Here is a 16,691-nt window from a genome sequence, read left to right on the forward strand (position 1 = left end):
CCTCCTGCCCTGCAATCCTATAATATTTTTTTGGCAACCATTAATATTTTGGCCCACTTGGGTAAATCTTTCAGAGTATGGGTGGATTCCACCTGGCAGAGAACTTGCCAATATTTAGTCAAAAGGAAGCTATCAGAATTGCAACTTGAGGGCTGTCCTGAAAGTCTGCCCTCAGAAGGGGCCTGACACCTTCACTCTTGTTATTCCTGGTCTATGGCAGTGATTTTTAACTGGTGTGCCGCAAGAATTTTTAAAACAGGAAATACCTGACTATTTAGTCAGAGGCACTGACCTCTTTTCCCTTAGATTGTCAAATTAAAAAAAAAAAAATGACAACAGCCAACAAAACAATACCTGTATGGTGTGAATAAATAAAAATTATACCTACTTTTTGGTCAGATCAGCAAAAATTATAATATACTAGAGGCCTGGTGCACGAATTCATGCATGGGTGGGGTCTCTCAGCCTGGCCAGCAATCAGGGGTGATCGGGGTTGATTGGGGCTGGCCAGCAGAGGGGGAGAGGGGAGGAACCGCGGGAGGTTGGCCGGCTGCAAAGAGGTTGGCTGTGGGAGTGCACTGACCACTAGGGGGCAGCTCCTGCATTAAGTGAATGCCCCCTGGTGGTCAGTGCATCATCATAGCAACTGGTCAACTGGTTGCTTGGTTAACCAGTAGTAAAGGTCATTTAGGCTTTTATATATATAGATTTTTTTTTGGTGTGCAAAATTTTAGTAGTTAGTTTATATGTGCCATGAGATAAAAAGGTTGAAAATGGCTGGCCTAAGGCATTACCTCCCAAAAGTAACACTTAAGATATAACTGTCTTACCAAGAGCTCATTCATTCATTCTTCCACAAATCTTTTATCTTAGTAGTAGTAGTAGGAGGATCTCAAGGTCTGGGCAATTCTAAATGTTATTTGTAAATGTTATTCTTGCTAAATGTTAAAATATGCAGCAATGTTTTGCAAATCAGATGTAAACAGGATGAACTTAACAAGAACTCATCTGATAAGTGTAGCCAAATGTAGAGAAGAAATCAACGTATAAATGACCAAATAGTATATGTAAGCAATGGTTAGCCTCCCTTCTGGGAAGCAGAGCTCTGGATATGAATCCCCTCTCTCCTTTACTTGTTGCAAGTAAGTAAAACTACCTTGCACCAACCATGTCTTGTTTTTTAATAGAGCACTCCAAGTGGCAAACCCTTTGAGTTTGGTAAGATTAGCTCCTGTTGAGTAGTGGACAGTAGGGTCCCATGGACAGTAACATGGGTAGGCTAAGTTTTATAAGCGGAAGGACTACAACAGAATCTGAGCTTGGGACTCTCAATAGAAGATTCAGACATGACACAGTAGAGAGAGGTCAAAGTCAGTTATGGGGCAAAGTGAAGAAGGCTGCAGTAAAAACTAATGTCAGGCAGATTGCAGGTTTTGGATAGCTGGGTTTTCCAAAAGAGCTGTAGGTCACCTCTTTAAGTATAGGAATTTTATAGTGTTAACTGTTTTTGATGGCCAGGTACCACATAATTCCTTGTTCTGAGTTTAATCTTGCTAAGCTTTGGGAGCAAATGCTTACCTCATCACATGTCATAATTAACCTTAGGTAGCCTCAACTTATGCTTACAGTTCCAAAGTAATTGTTTCCCTTTCACTTTCAAAAGTGTACTTGTTTGCACAATAAGTAGTCTGATAATCCTATCTAAAAAAAGAGTAATATGCAAATTAACCATCACTCTGCTACACCCACAAGCCACACCCACCAGCCAATCAAGAGCAAATATGCAAATAAACCCAATCAAGATGGCTACGGCCACAGAGAGCAGGAGGGAGGCTTGGGTTTCCCTGGCAATGGAGGAAGCCAAGCTTTCCACCTGCCCTTGCCTGCCTAGGCCTCCACTCAAGGCTACAAAGTTTCAATAATAGAAGATACATAAATCCCAACAGAAATGGCTGCTGCCTCGGAGCAAGCAGAAGGCTTGGCTCCGCTCCAGGCTACAAAGTTTCAATTGTAGAAGATAAATAAACCCCAGATACCAGGGTCTCTGCTTGGGCGTGGCTGGCCTGCAAACCACCACAGGCCCCTCGCCCATGCCACCCCACACCCCAAGGGAACCCCCACCCTGATCCGGGACACCCTTCAGGGCAAACCAGCTGGGCCCCACCTGTGCACCAGGCCTCTATCCTATCTAATAAAAGAGTAATATGCAGATTGACCACCACTCCAACACACAAGATGGCTATCCCCATGTGGTCAAAGATCCTGGCCCCATGTGGACACAAGATGGCCACCACAAGATGGCCAGCAGGGGAGGGCAGTTGGGAGGAACCAGGCCTGCAAGAAAGGGCAGTTGGGGGCAATCAAGCCTGCAGGGGAGGGCAGTTAGGGGTGACCAAGCTGGCAGAGGAAGGAAGTTGGGGGTGACCGGGCCTGCAGGGAAAGGCAGTTGGGAGGGACTCAGGCCTGCAGGGGAGAGCAGTTGGGGGGACCAGGCCTGCAGGGGAGGGCAGTTAGGGGAAAACAGGCTGGAAGGGGAGCAGTTAGGCATCAATCAGGCTGGCAGGGGAGTGGTTAGGGGGTTATCAGGTTGGCAGGCAGAAGCGGTTAGGGGCAATCAGGAAGGCAAGCAGGCGAGCAGTTGTGGCCAGCAGTCCTGGATTGTGAGAGGGATGTCCGACTGACCGTAAACGAGCAGTTGGACATCCCTCGAGGGGTCCCAGATTGGAGAGGGTGCAGGCTGGGCTGAGGGACACCCCGCCCCTGTGCACGAATTTCATGCACCCGGCCTCTAGTTTTAGATAATGCCAGTGGATATTGTTGCTTTCCTCTCACATATCATAGAAATACCTCAAGTTTTGAGGCACTTCTCTCACAAATTTAGGGCTGTTTTTTACGTCTTCCATGTGGCTCTTTAATATGCTCATATACTTCTCTATTTTCTGTAAGATATAGTTTTCATGATTGAAGTTTGTGAAATAAGAAAGTATTAGGGAATGAGACTTCAGAATCCACAAACTAAACAGGTGTTATGTTCATTATAAACACTTAGGTTTTTAGGAAGTCTACAATGTTACACAGTTATAGGTAGATAACAGTCCCAAATTTTCTTGGAATCTAATAAATTAGTATCTGGACATCAAAAAGGCCACACACTCCTTTATTACCATCTAAATTAAAGTTGTAGTCATCTGCTGGGGTGGGAGAGTCACAGAAGAGGAAACACATCAGAAGACATTAACTCATTAATGATATTTACACTAATCAATGCTGAAGCCGAGTCTGTGGCAGTGTGTACTGGAGGCTCTGGCCCCTTTCAGAGGTAGGCTGTCCAAGGGCCTCTGATTCGGGTGGCTGGACTTCTGCAGAGCCTCAGGAGTGGAGGGCCAAGAGAAAGGCTGCATGAGGTTGGCCAGTGGGGGGACAGGAAAAACCACGGGCTGAGTGAACTGGACTCTTTATTTATAAACAGCACATGCATGGGGCCTGAATGATTCTTGATTAATCTGATACTTCTTTTGTCCATTCTGACCCATTTCTGGACTAGGGACCTCCAGTTCTGTATCAGAAGGTGCCTGAATGGCCCAAATTGTGTCACTGTTAAAGCAATTGCAGATGTCCTCATGAGTTACATAGCAAAACCTGTTATTAATGGAATCATCCATCCCATTTTTGATGCTTTGCTGCAGCTACTAGTTCTGCTGATCAAGTTGTTACTCCTTCAGTTCTAGGTCCTCAGACTTGGCTTTAAGATCTTGACTAAGAAGGCAAGCTTAAACAGGCTTTAAAACAATTGGTTTTCTTTAAAAGTTTTAAATGAATCTCTCTAGTATTTCTTAGCATTACAGTCAGCAACCACACCTTTCCATTGGATTCTGGTTTATTTATTTATTTATTTATTTATTTATTTATTTATTTATTTTTACTTTTTTCAATCAGGTCAATCCCCTCCAAGATGTTGGTGATATAATAAATTATTAATTTTTGCCTCACAGCTAAAATATCTGTAGCCACCTTTAGGTCCAGCACACCGTTCTGCGCTTACAGTAGTGACAGAAACTTGGTGGTGAGCAAGAGAGAGAGAAATATTGATTGGCTGCCTCTTGCGCACACCCCAACCAGAGCCAGGGATCAAACCTGAAACCCAGGTACTCACCTATGACTGGGAATTCAACCTGTGACCCCTCAGTCTCTGGGCTGATGCTCCAATCACTGAGCTACAGCTGCCAGGGCTCCTTCCTTTTTTACCTCCTTTTCCCCACCCTTCTCCCCTCCTTTTCTATGTGTCATCTATTTATCTATCTGTCTGTCTATCCATCCATCTATCTATTATCTATCATCTATCTTTCTAATTATTATCTTTCTATCAATCAATCTATTCATCTAACTATCATCTATCTTTCTCTCTATCACCTACTTATTATCTATTTAACAGTTAATCAACCAATCAATGAATGATTCATTTGTGTCTTTAGAAAATTAAATACTTAAATTTTGGTCTTTCTTTTATTTTGTATTTCTTTTCTTTCAATTTCAGTTTACATTCAATACTATTTTGTATTAGTTTCAGGTATACAGCATAGTTGTGACACAAGCATATACTTTACAAAGTGTTCCCACTGATATTTTAAGTACCCACCTGGCCCCATAAATGGTGGAGCAAAAATAAGTTTACAAATTGTTCATATGGAAAATAATACAATAATGAATTAATAATAATATAGGAATAAACTCTGTGTTTCACATACTCACAACTAAACCCATGTTTGTCCCACCCTGTACATTGTTATCATGATATTATTTACTATATTCCCTATGCTGTAATTTACATCTCTGTGACTATTCTGCAACTGCTAATTTGTACTTCTTAAGCCCTTCACCTTTTTCATCCCATTCACCCAACCCTGCCCCTCTGCAACCATCTATTCTCTGGATTGTTTTTATTTTGTTTGTTTATTAATTTTGTTCTTTAGATTACATATATAAATGAAATTATATAGTATTTGTCTTTAGATGTCTGATTTATTTCACTTAGTATAATATCTTCTAGTCCATCCATGCTGTTCCAAAATGTAAGATTTAATTTTTTTATGGCCAACTAGTATTCCCTTGTGTATATGTACCACAGCTGCCCCCCCTTACCCCCCCCCCCCCCGACTCATACATTGGTGGGCATTTGGGCTGCTTCCATATCTTTGCTATTGTAAATAATGTTGTAATGAACATGGAGGTGCATATATTCTTTCAAATTAGTGTTTTGGGTTTCTTTGGATATATTTCTAGAAGTGGAATTGATGATTCACAAGGAAGTGTCATTTTTAATGTTTTGTGAAAATTTCACACGGTTTTCCATAGTGGTTACATCAGTTTGCATTCTCACCAACAGAACATGAGGTGAGAATGCAAATTCTTGCTAACACTTGTTTGTTGATTTATTGATGACAGCCATTCTGACAGGTGTGAGGTGGTACCTCATTGTGCTTTTGATTTGCATTTTTCTGATTATTAGTGATGTTGAGCAACTTTTCACATGTCTATAGGCCATTTGTACATCTAATTTTATTTTTATTTTATTTAAGTGTTTGAAATCAGGATTTTCTTTATTTTTCTCATTTCCCTGTTGAAGTCTTGAATCCTGAAAATATATCAAATCATCTTTGTTTCATAGTTGCTAAAATGTGTCTGAAAAGAAATTCTTCTCTTGTATTTCTAACTTAAGTTTTTTTAAAAGCAGAACATGATTATATTTAATATACAACTTTGGTACAACCAAAAATAAAACACTACAGTAAAATAGTAACAAAAAACACACCATGGTATTTCATTTGCAATGCATGAGAAATGGTTAACATCTTTAGTCATAAACAAATTCTTAGAAATGAGCAACAGAAGCACTATAATCCAAGGAAACTGGAAAAAAGAACATGAAATAATACAAATGATTAAGGATTAAGCACATAAGATGATTGTCCTGAACAGTGATAGAAGAATACTTTCTTTGCAATATCACACTAACAGAGTAAAATCAGTGACATCTAATGTTTTTCAGTTTTGAACAGTGTTGTGCAGTTTAAACTCTCATAAATGAACACTGGGAGACATATTGATGAGGAGCATCTACAATTGGGAAAGCTAGTTTTGAATCAAAACAAACTTGGAATATCATTAGCCCTAGCAATTCCAATTCATTGAAATGATTTCAATAAATTGGTTGAACAAATTCAAAATGCAGATAAAATGTTATTGACCACAAACTTTTACTGACCACTTACTATTTTTAATAGATTCCTGTTGTTTAGAAGCTTATACCATAGTTGGGAAGATTATCATAACCCAATTAGATAAGTACCATGACAGAGCACAGAGTACTATGAGGGGCAAAAGATGGATGTTAAGTCCAAATTTCCTGGAAGAAATGTTACCAGAGATAGGAGTAGAAAGGGGTTAGCAGGCAATGAGTAAGAAAGCGATGAAAGAATTTCTATTGCTTTGTTTGTTTGTTTCTGAAAGGTCAACCTTTAGAAAACTGATAGAGATAAGAGTACAACAATCCTATATAATAAAGAGGTAATATGCAAATTGACCATCACTTCAACACACAAGATGGCTGCCCCCATGTGGCAAAGATGGCTGCCACCATGTGGACACAAGATGGCTGGCAGGGGAGGGCAGTTGTGGGCAATCAGGCCAGCAGGGGAGGGCAGTTGGGAGGGACCAGGCCTGAAAGGGAGGGCAGTTGGGGGTGATCAGGCCTGCAGGGGAGGGCAGTTAGGGATGACTGAGCTGGCAGAGGAGGGCAGTTGGGGGGAACCAGACCTGCAGGGGAGGGCAGTTGGAGGGGACCAGACCTGCAGGGGAGGGCAGTTGGGGGCAACCAGGCCTGCATGGGAGGGCAGTTGGAGGGGACCAGGACTGCAGGGGAGGGCAGTTGGGGGAAATTGGGCTGGCAGGGGAGTGGTTAGAGGGTGATCAGGCTGGAAGGCAGAAGCGGTTAGGGGCAATCAGGCAGGCAGGCAGGCAAGCAGTTGGGAGCCAGCAGTCCTGGATTTAAGAGGGATGTCCGACTGCCCGTTTCCCTTGAGGGGTCCCACATTTCCAGATTGGAGAAGGTGCAGGCTGGGCTGAGGAACACACACCCTCATCTCCCCCCTGACCCCGTGCATGAATTTTGTGCACTGGGCCTTTAGTTTGAAATAAGGTATAGAATTTGCTTTGATTAGATTATAGTAGGACAAAGTAGAAATGTTAAGAGTCAAACAAGGAGAGATAAGAAGGTGACACAGATCACGAAGAATATTGCATGGCATGTGAGAACTTTTGGATCTTTTACAGAAGTGTCTAGAGAAAAAGTTAAAGCTCTTTGCTAATGAGATGATAGGACCAGATTAAATTTTATAAAGATTACTATGGATGCAGGGAAGAATGTGTATGTCAGAGCAATACTACAGGGAGAACGACAGGGAGGCTTTGTTTATTTCAGGAAAGAAAATAAGCTGAACAAAGAATGGTACTGGGAATGGAAAGAGAGAGAAATGAAATCAGGAAATATACAGGGATGAAAATGGCAGAACTTGGTGGCTGATTGGATGTCAAGGGAGAAAGAGAGAGAAGTCAAAGATGGCCCTTGGGTCTCTAACTCTAATGACTGTGAGAATACCTGGGCTATTCACTGGAATAGAGGGTACCAGAGAAAGAACATATTTGGACTACATGATTTGAACTGCTTGTGACATATAACTGTAGTTGTCTGGAAGCTACCTGGACATATGGAGTTGCTCAGGAGAGATATTTATGAGTGATATAGGGGTCTTCAGTTTATAGATGATAGATCTAGACATGGTGGAGGCAGGTCATGCCTATGGGACAAATTTGCACTTGTATCTGGTATTTAAGTACTTTGAATATTTCTATTCCATTATTTTTTATTTGTAAAAAGTTATGAAAACAAGACCTCTTTCATTGTGTCTCTTTGTCATTACATCTGACATCTAGAAGAAAATTTGACAATTGAAAAGTTTTTCATTTATAATTGCAACTTGCACATGCACATTTTTCTACAAGCTAAGAAGAAAACAAGAGGCTGTAAAAAGATATAGATGTGAACTTTGCCCCTCTAGTGGAAATATGGGGCTGAGTTAAACACTTGGTCCTCAGGGACTTTTTGGAATGTATTTACTTTTAATCCCATGACACTGAAGTTTTTTTTTGTTACATAGACTGTCCTGTGATTGCCCAACACAGGACAGATATCTTTCTGAGTTTCTTCACCTCTATTCTCATATTGGCTGGTATTGCCCTATTGACCAGGCTTAATCTTATACATTGATTTTTTTTAGTTACCTATTCATGTAAAAGTGGACTTTTTGGAACTTGGCCCCATTTTCTCAGTGAGTGGTAACATATGACCTTTGAATTCAGACAACCTTGTTTTGAGGCAGCTCTGTTACTGACTAGAGCTATGATAACAAGCAAACTCTTTTGCCTTTCTGAGACTGGATTTCTGCACCTAAAAATTGAGGGTGAAATAAAGTTGTCATAGGGTGGTTGCAAAGATTAAAATTTATAATACATGTGAAGTGCTTAACAGTGACTGAAACATACAGGTGCTTAATAGATTGGTTATGGTTGTTCATGTTACTGGGTACCTAATGTCTTTTCTAGTGATCAGTCTAATCCAGTACCACCAGCACTTAGAGATAATCTTGTACTTTGCAAAGGCCCCACACTGGAGGCACATTCAAAGATGAACAAACCTAATTGGCATTCTCAAAGAATTCACCCAAAGGTTTAATCACCATTGTTTCCTACTTTAAATCTGCCTGTGGTACCCACTCCCTTTCTTCTTCCAGGGAAAATATATATATATTTTTAAAATATATTTTATTGATTTTTTACAGAGCGGAAGGGAGAGGAGGGATAGAGAGTTAGAAACATCGATGAAAGAGAAACATCGATCAGCTGCCTCTTGCACGCCCCCTACTGGGGATGTGCCCGCAACCAAGGTACATGCCCTTGACCGGAATCGAACCTGGGACCCTTGAGTCCGCAGGCCGACGCTCTATCCACTGAGCCAAACCGGTTTTGGCCAGGGAAAATATTTTTAAAGCTTTTCCCAGTATTCTTTGGACTTTGGCAGACTTTTGGTCTATGGTGACTAGGCTTTCTCACTCCACTTGGAACTCTTTGTTCAGGCCTCTGTCAGAAAAGAAACACACATACACACACAGAGACACACAGACACACACACACACACACACACACACACACACACACACACACACACTACACTAACTTAGTAAAATAACATTTGGCAAGAACTTGGCTATAATAACCCCTTTGTTGCCAGAATCCTTGTTCACAGTGTGGGTGGCTCAGATGGCACTTAATTAAATGCATTTTCCTATAAATTCTCAGTAGTGTGCTTATTTTTACTGGTGGCTAATAACTACTCTATCTCTAAGGCAACCAGATTTCACAGCTTGCAGAAGAGGGCAATCAGCATGCATAAATACCATGTTACTTTGTTGGTGTCCAGCCCCATTCTTCATCATCTTTGCATGACAATGGACTTACCAACTGTTTTCCACTTAGTACTTTGCCATTCAGTACTTTTCTTCTACCTGAAAGACCAATATACCTATTTAATAAAAACAATACAGCCTATTTTGGGTGCCAACTATGAGTCAGGCACTGTATTTGGGACTTATACTCATTATCTAATTTAATCCTCACAGATCTTTGAGGTAGGTATTAGTATTCCCATTTAAAAGATTGAGAAAACAAGGTGTAAAGAGGTTAAGTGCTTTGATTAAGGTCATTCAGCTGGAAAGTGATGAAGAGACCACTGAAAGATTTGTCTGATGCCAAAGCCTCGCAATCTTCTCTTCACACTCTGTGGACATTATCAAGGACAGGTAGTCTCAAAGTACCTTCAGCAGGCAATGCATCTCAAGAAAGTTATTGATTCCTCTATTTAGCTCCACACCTCACACTTGAACATTTTCTGTTCAGTGCAGGAACATTAGAAACATAATGCAGAAAGACAATGAATGTCCCTGTCTTCCTCAGCTGCTGTGTGGTACCAGAGCAAGATCTTTAAATTAGTTTTGTTTTTTTGTTTTTGTTTTTAAATTAGTTTTTCTCATGCTTTTCAATTACTAAAGAAGTTTACTTATATAGAGATACCAGGGGCCCAGTGCATGAATTAGTGCACCTTGAAAGGAACTGTGGGCCTTGAGGCTGTGGTGGGCAAAGGGGAATGTCTCGGCCCATCCTCCACACCCCCGTCTGGCCCCTCACACTGCAGCCCTGATCTCCTCTCTGCGGACAGCCCCAATCCCACAGCCACCGCTCGCACCTGCTGAAGGTGTGGAGCAATTGGGGCCAGTGCCAGCAGCAGGTCTGAGGGGTGGCTGCTGCCCCATAACCTCTCAGGAGCAGGGGGAAGTGGAGAAGCCCTCAGGGGGTGATCAGGGTTGGCAGCTGCTGATGGTGCTGAGCGAATAGGACCAGCACCGGGCGCCAGCAGTGGGTGCAAGCAGTGGCTCCAGTGCTGGCTGCAGGTGCGAGCAGGGCCTGCGCTGGCAGCAGGTGCAAGCACCTGGCAGGACCATGGCGCGTGGGAGCAAAGAATTTTCAGTAACCACCAGAGGCTCACCCTATGACAGCAACCGATGTCCTGCCTTGGTCTGGCGCCTACCCTCCCCCCCTCACCTGCTCCACCATCTCACTGCGGCCGATGCCCGCCATGTTTCGCGCTCTGCCACCTGATGCCAATGCCTGGCATGTTCCATGCATGCCCCTGGTGGTCAGCACACGTCATAGCGACCGGTTGTTCGGTTGTTCCACCGTTTGGTCTATTTGCATATTAGGGTTTTATATATATAAATAGTTTCCTAGGCACAAATTTTTATATATTTGAAGACAAAGGTGAAAGTTGTGAATTGGAATAAGAAAAAACATGAGATGCATTGGTTGGTTGCTCTTAAAAATAATTTGTGGTTTCTGACCTTGTCTGTTTCCTTGTAGGTCTATAGCCTAGTGGGAGGGACCATACACATTAGAAGAAAAACATGAATTGCACAAATAATGTTTTAAACAAATATTTAAAACTTTCTCTGCTATGCTATATTGCTATATAGCAATAGAGTTGACTACATACCTTATCTGACCTTCACTTAAAAATATATTTTTCTAGGTTTAGAATTTGGCAACTATTTTCTCCTAGCATTTCAAAGATCATTCCATCATCTTCTGGATTCCATTGTTTCTTTCTTACACCTACAGTTGTAATTGTTGCTATTCTGAATGTGATATATCTCCCTCTTTATTGTCCCTGCCTCTCATCTCTGGCTATTTTTAAGATTTCTCTTTGTTTTTAGTTTTCAGCATGCTGACTATGATGTTTTTAGCTTGATGTAACTCTGATGAATCTAAAAGTTCCTCCTCCCCTTTGGATTTACCCTGTTTCAATTTTGTAGAGTTTCTTAAATTTGTGGATTAATGTTTTGACCATTTTGGAAAAATTCTTGACCAATACCTCTTCAAACATGGCTTCTGGTCCTTTATCTCTCCCTCCTCTTTAAACTACAATTACTAATATGTTAGACCTTTACACTGTCATGTACTTCCCATGCTCTTATATCTCTTTTCCAGAGTTGTTTCTCTCTTTGCTTCATTCTACTAACCGGTTTTCCAATTCACTAATTCTCTGTACTGGTTCTGTTTAGTTTATCATTGAGCACATCCTTGAATTCTTAATTTTGATAATTATATTTTTAATTTCTAGTTTTTCATTTTTCATAAATTTTAAAATATAAGTTCCCCATCTTTGTTATCTATTCTCTTGATTAACCATAGTTATTTAAAAATTCTGTCTGATAACAAGACCTAGATCACCTGTATGTCTGTTGCCATTATCTACACTTTTCTCCTAGTTTTCATTCATTTGATTCTGTTTATCAGCATACCTGATAATTTATGATTGAATATTGCATATAAAAACTGTAGATTTTATGAATGATGCTGTCTTTTCTCACAGAAAATTTACTTTCCTTTTAACAGACACTTAGTTACAAAGGGGCAGATCACCTTGATCCAATAGGGATTGAGATGCTTTAATTCTTTATGTGGGTTAGTCCATTTCTAATTTTCTTTTATTACCAGCACATTAATCTTCAGGTGCTTCTCTATTGTCTCTGGTACCATGAGTTTTCTGAAGGCTTTGCTGTTTTGTGGACTCTTAGCCAACACTCTCTTATTGGCTTCTTGGTTTCTCCTTGCACAAGGGTTAGGAACTGACAGGCACCTCAAGGTGAAAAGCAATGCAGAATGTTGTGCTTACTGATCTGTGATTTCTGTGTCTCCAAAGTCTTGCATTCTTCAGTACTGCTGCCTTGGTAGTCCTGGACTCCAATTCCATCTCTTCTGTTCTTTGACACCTGGTGAAAGCTGCTTTATGCTTGTGCTGGTGTTGTTTAGGATATAGCTTTAAGGGGAGAGCAAAGAGGAATACAGTGTTCACTTGGTTGTTTTTCTGAGATCTTCCCCCCTCAAGTCTCTGTTGACTTGGTTACTGTCTATAGTCTTTCAACAACTTCTCTTGTAATTTCTTCAGGTTTTATGATTGTTCCTAGTAGGATGGTTGGATTGAAACATCAGAGCCAGAAATAAAACTCCTATATTAATAATTTTGAGTTAGTAGCTCTATTTCTTTCTTTTTTTTGTCTCATTTAACCTACTCAGATAATGAAATACATGTATTTAGGTCATAGTACTAAAATTAAAATGAGAAAAATTTGGCTTCATTCTTGAATCATCTAGAAAATGTTTTGTGATCATGAATATTCTGATCTCAATTACCCAATCTGTAAAATGGGCATACTATCTAATTTATATAATTGTCAGGACTATTGAATCTTAAGGAAACACAGAGATTTTTTTCTGAAAACAAAACAAAACAAAACAAAACAATATTCTTTGTCTTCTTCTTCCTCATTCTCTTTAAGTTAGTTATATGTGGACATTGAGTAGTGAATTCTTAATTTAAAACCTTACTACAACAACCACAGCAACAATTATACTTGCATTGTATTGTGCCTGTGTTTCCCATCTATTCACACATCAAAGAAAACCCAAAAGAGGAACAAGCAGATGTCAACTCAGTGTGAAACTGTAGTCAGATTGCAACTTGTATTGAATTTGTATTATCCTTACAGCCCTGGTTTGCACAGCATTTGAAATAGATTTTGAGATGTTTTCTAAGAGGAAAAAGAAATGCATTTGTTCACAGAAGTGACTCTTACCTACATCGTATGTGTCCATCAGATGCCACAAAGAGCTATGAGAGTAGATATGTGCTGCTAATTTGAGCACTGCTAAATACATAAGTAGGTGAGCAGTTGCTATAAATATATATAATCTTGGTCATCTTACTAAGCCAGAATTGAGTCAGCTTTTTTCTAGGTTAATCTAATGTAAAAATAACACTTTCATCTTTTATTAATAGGTTAATTATTATCTAATGTTTGCTGTGGGTTCAGGGCTCCAGAATAAATCATGCTTTGATGATAGGGTGATTCCAGTTGTGCTGACTCATTCAGGAGGGGGCTGGGCACAGAGTTTTGGTCTGCCCCAGGTCTCAGCTGAGATAGGGCTCATGCAATCCTCAGTCCTGCTTATATCATGCTGAAAGAAGTACAGAAAATCTTGTATTGGATCTGGCAACAGGCATTGTGTGGTAGCAGCTGGGGAAGGAATGAACCATCTGGAAAACATTTTTTCTCCTTCTAGTTCCACTAAGAGATTATGTCCCATTATTAATCCAAGTCATGAACTAGAAGGGAAGTCAAAATGTCCTGGAGATTAACCACAGGGTTTATATATTTTTTAGTCCTCCAAGTTCCATGGTCTGCCATCCATTTTAAAATATTCCCAGGTTTAGGGCCTCTGCGTTCTTCTCATTTTGACAAGGTCTCATGGATCTTTTTTTACATTTCAAGAGACAGAGTACCTAAATAAGTCCCTGTCATTCTGTTTTGAAATTCCACAGGTAAGAAATAGGAAGCAGCCTCTACAGAGGCCTTGCCTGGACTTGGTAAAAATGGATGCTATATAGTATGATACCTCTAAGGATCAAGTTACCTTGACATTCATCAGCAGTGGTGTCTGTAATGTCCTATATTAGGTCTCCATCACTATGTTGTCAGGAGCTCCTCTTTGGTATCTCCTGCTACTAGTTATGCATGACTCCCTATTCTTAAGTCAGTCTTTAAACACATATTTATTAAACACCCACCTATGAGCCAGTGATAATTCTACACACTGGGGATTCACAAGCATGTGTAACAGATTTGTCTTCTTTTTGCATCATGTTTCTGCTTGCTGATACCCATGCCATTCATGGATTTTGTCCACTGCCTTATTTGTGCTTTTCAACTATATGTGTCCTTGTTTATATGTAGCATGAATACTCCAGCCCAAAGAACATGGTTGTTCCTGCCAACCAATCATTTGTATTAAGAACTCATGTTTCAGGCTCCCTTCTGAACCACCTTTGGGCCAGACACCCATCTTTGGTCTTGTCTGACCAGGTTAGTAAACCCCAAATGTAATTGTGGTGACCTATGCATAAAGAGACTCTAACCAGGAGACAATGAGTGTGCCAAGTTGCAGATGCTCTTCAGGAAGGGTCCATTTACACCATACATGGCTGGTCTAGTATGATTAGACCTGCCCACCCAGGCAATACAGAGCCAAGCATGTATTGCTAGTTAGAACATTCCACCTATTTCTCCGAACCTTTCAAGTAAATTAAAAAAAAAATTGTCCTACTCTGGTTAAGATCCCTTGTGAACACTGTAAGGGTTTAGAGGGCTAATGAGGCTCATGGGAGTGTGCTGCTAACTCTGGTATCCTTATCAGCAGGCAAGGGCACAGTTCTAAGGAAGAGAAGCTGAAAGCTGGCCAGACCTAAGGCATTGTGTAGTTGGCCTTGCCATGGGTACTTCCTTGAGGGACACTTAGTGAACATAGCTGGGTGACACAGAAAAGGTGGAGTTGTGGGATAGGCAAAGTGGCACACAGTGTGATCAGAACACACTGTGCATGTTTAATGGATTTCTTTAGAACAGGTTGCAAAACTGTGGCACTGTTGACATTTTGGGCTGTGTAATTTTTTGTTGTGGGGACTGTCCTGGGCACTGTAAGATGTTTTAGGAACATCCCTGGTCTCTACACACTAGATGCCAGATGCACCCTCACACTTCTGTTCCCAAGCTGTGAAGACAGAAATGTGTCCATACATCATTCAGTGTCCCTGGGGGTGCAGTCACTCAGTTGAAAATCACTGGTTTAGAGGCAAGTAAATTGTGGATGAGAAACAGGAATCCTATACCTTTAAATTGCATATTAATGAAATTCAACCCAAGACTTGCAAATTTATTACCAACTCACCAACAAACAACAAATAAAAATAACAACCAAAAAGAAGGATCAAAATGCCTCCAATCCAGGTTCAAAAATTTTATTACCTCCCTGTGTTAAGTTTACCATGATTCTCATGGTAGGTAATTATATGAGCCTTGCATAAATGTTGCCAATTTAGGTTAAATAGATTTGAACATCACCAATTAGTCACTCTTTTTGGAACAATTCTCTACCTTTGATTCTCCATTCACAGTTTTATTTTAATTTCCTTGATCTCACTTAGCCAAATCTTGTGCATTTGTTAGTAAACTGTGTGTACCTGGTGAGTTATTGGTGGCATTTAAGACTGAGATCTAACATGTTTGGAAATAAGGTGGCTCTTGAGTTTTTGTTTAATATTATTTAAAGAAAATTTAAACAGATTTATACTGTTTATGGATCAAAGTGGGACAAAATTAGGGAAGAAAGACTGCCATAAGAAATCCACCCAGCTTAAGGAAGCTGCCTATGATTGACTTAGTATGCAGAAATGCTGTCACTACAGAGGACCAGGGAAGATCTGAGTTGGAAGCAAACAGGGAAAATAGGTTCTAACTTTCTGATGGAGATGGAGGTACAGATTATTTTCCTTGACCTCATTGACTGAATTTGCGCAGCAAGATCACTCTTGTAACCCTGCAAGTAGACCCACCTAGACCCGAGCAACCTGAAAGAAGGCATGTGTCTTTCCTATTTTTTCATCCTCAGTGCCTAGCACAGTGCCTGATACAGAGGAGTAACTCAGTAGGTGCTGAACTGAATAAAGAGGCTTTAGAACAGGTCCCAGCAGAAGCAGGGGTGACTCCATTCAATGTTGGTGAGTTGGTAATAAATTTGCAAGTTTTGGGTTGAATTTCATTAATATGCATTTTAAAGGTATAGGATTCTTGCTTCTCACCCACAAATTACTTGCCTCTAAACCAGTGATTTTCAACAGAAAGATGCCCTGTGTCCGCCCTCTCCTCTACCCAGCTGCTAAGACTTTCTTTTATTACTCAACTCTGCTGATCTGGGTAAAGCTATTATTTTTACATTAGATGTAATTATTGATATCAGTTGCAGCCTTTGATCTCAATAAAATGTGAGAGGAGAGAAGAGGTAACGAGGAGTGCATGGGGCTGGAGCAGCAGGGGAGAAGGCCAGGAATAGGTTGAGGGGAGGGAAACACGAAAAGCAGCAGGTAAAGGCTGAAGGTACAACATGATGCATGTTCCAGTTTGTAACCTGAA

General features: G+C 40.6%; 1 pseudogene across 1 annotated transcript; it reads right to left on the reverse strand.

Moving 5' to 3' along the window:
* Window positions 1-3,114: 3,114 nt before the first annotated feature.
* Window positions 3,115-3,662, reverse strand: LOC308241457 (transcription factor E2F5-like; annotated as a pseudogene). The gene has a single exon. The product of its transcript is annotated as a transcription factor E2F5-like (transcript).
* Between the last annotated feature and the right edge of the window lie 13,029 nt (window positions 3,663-16,691).

The sequence above is a fragment of the Plecotus auritus genome (genome assembly GCF_963455305.1).
Source record: "Plecotus auritus genome assembly, chromosome: 2".
NCBI lineage: Eukaryota > Metazoa > Chordata > Mammalia > Chiroptera > Vespertilionidae > Plecotus > Plecotus auritus.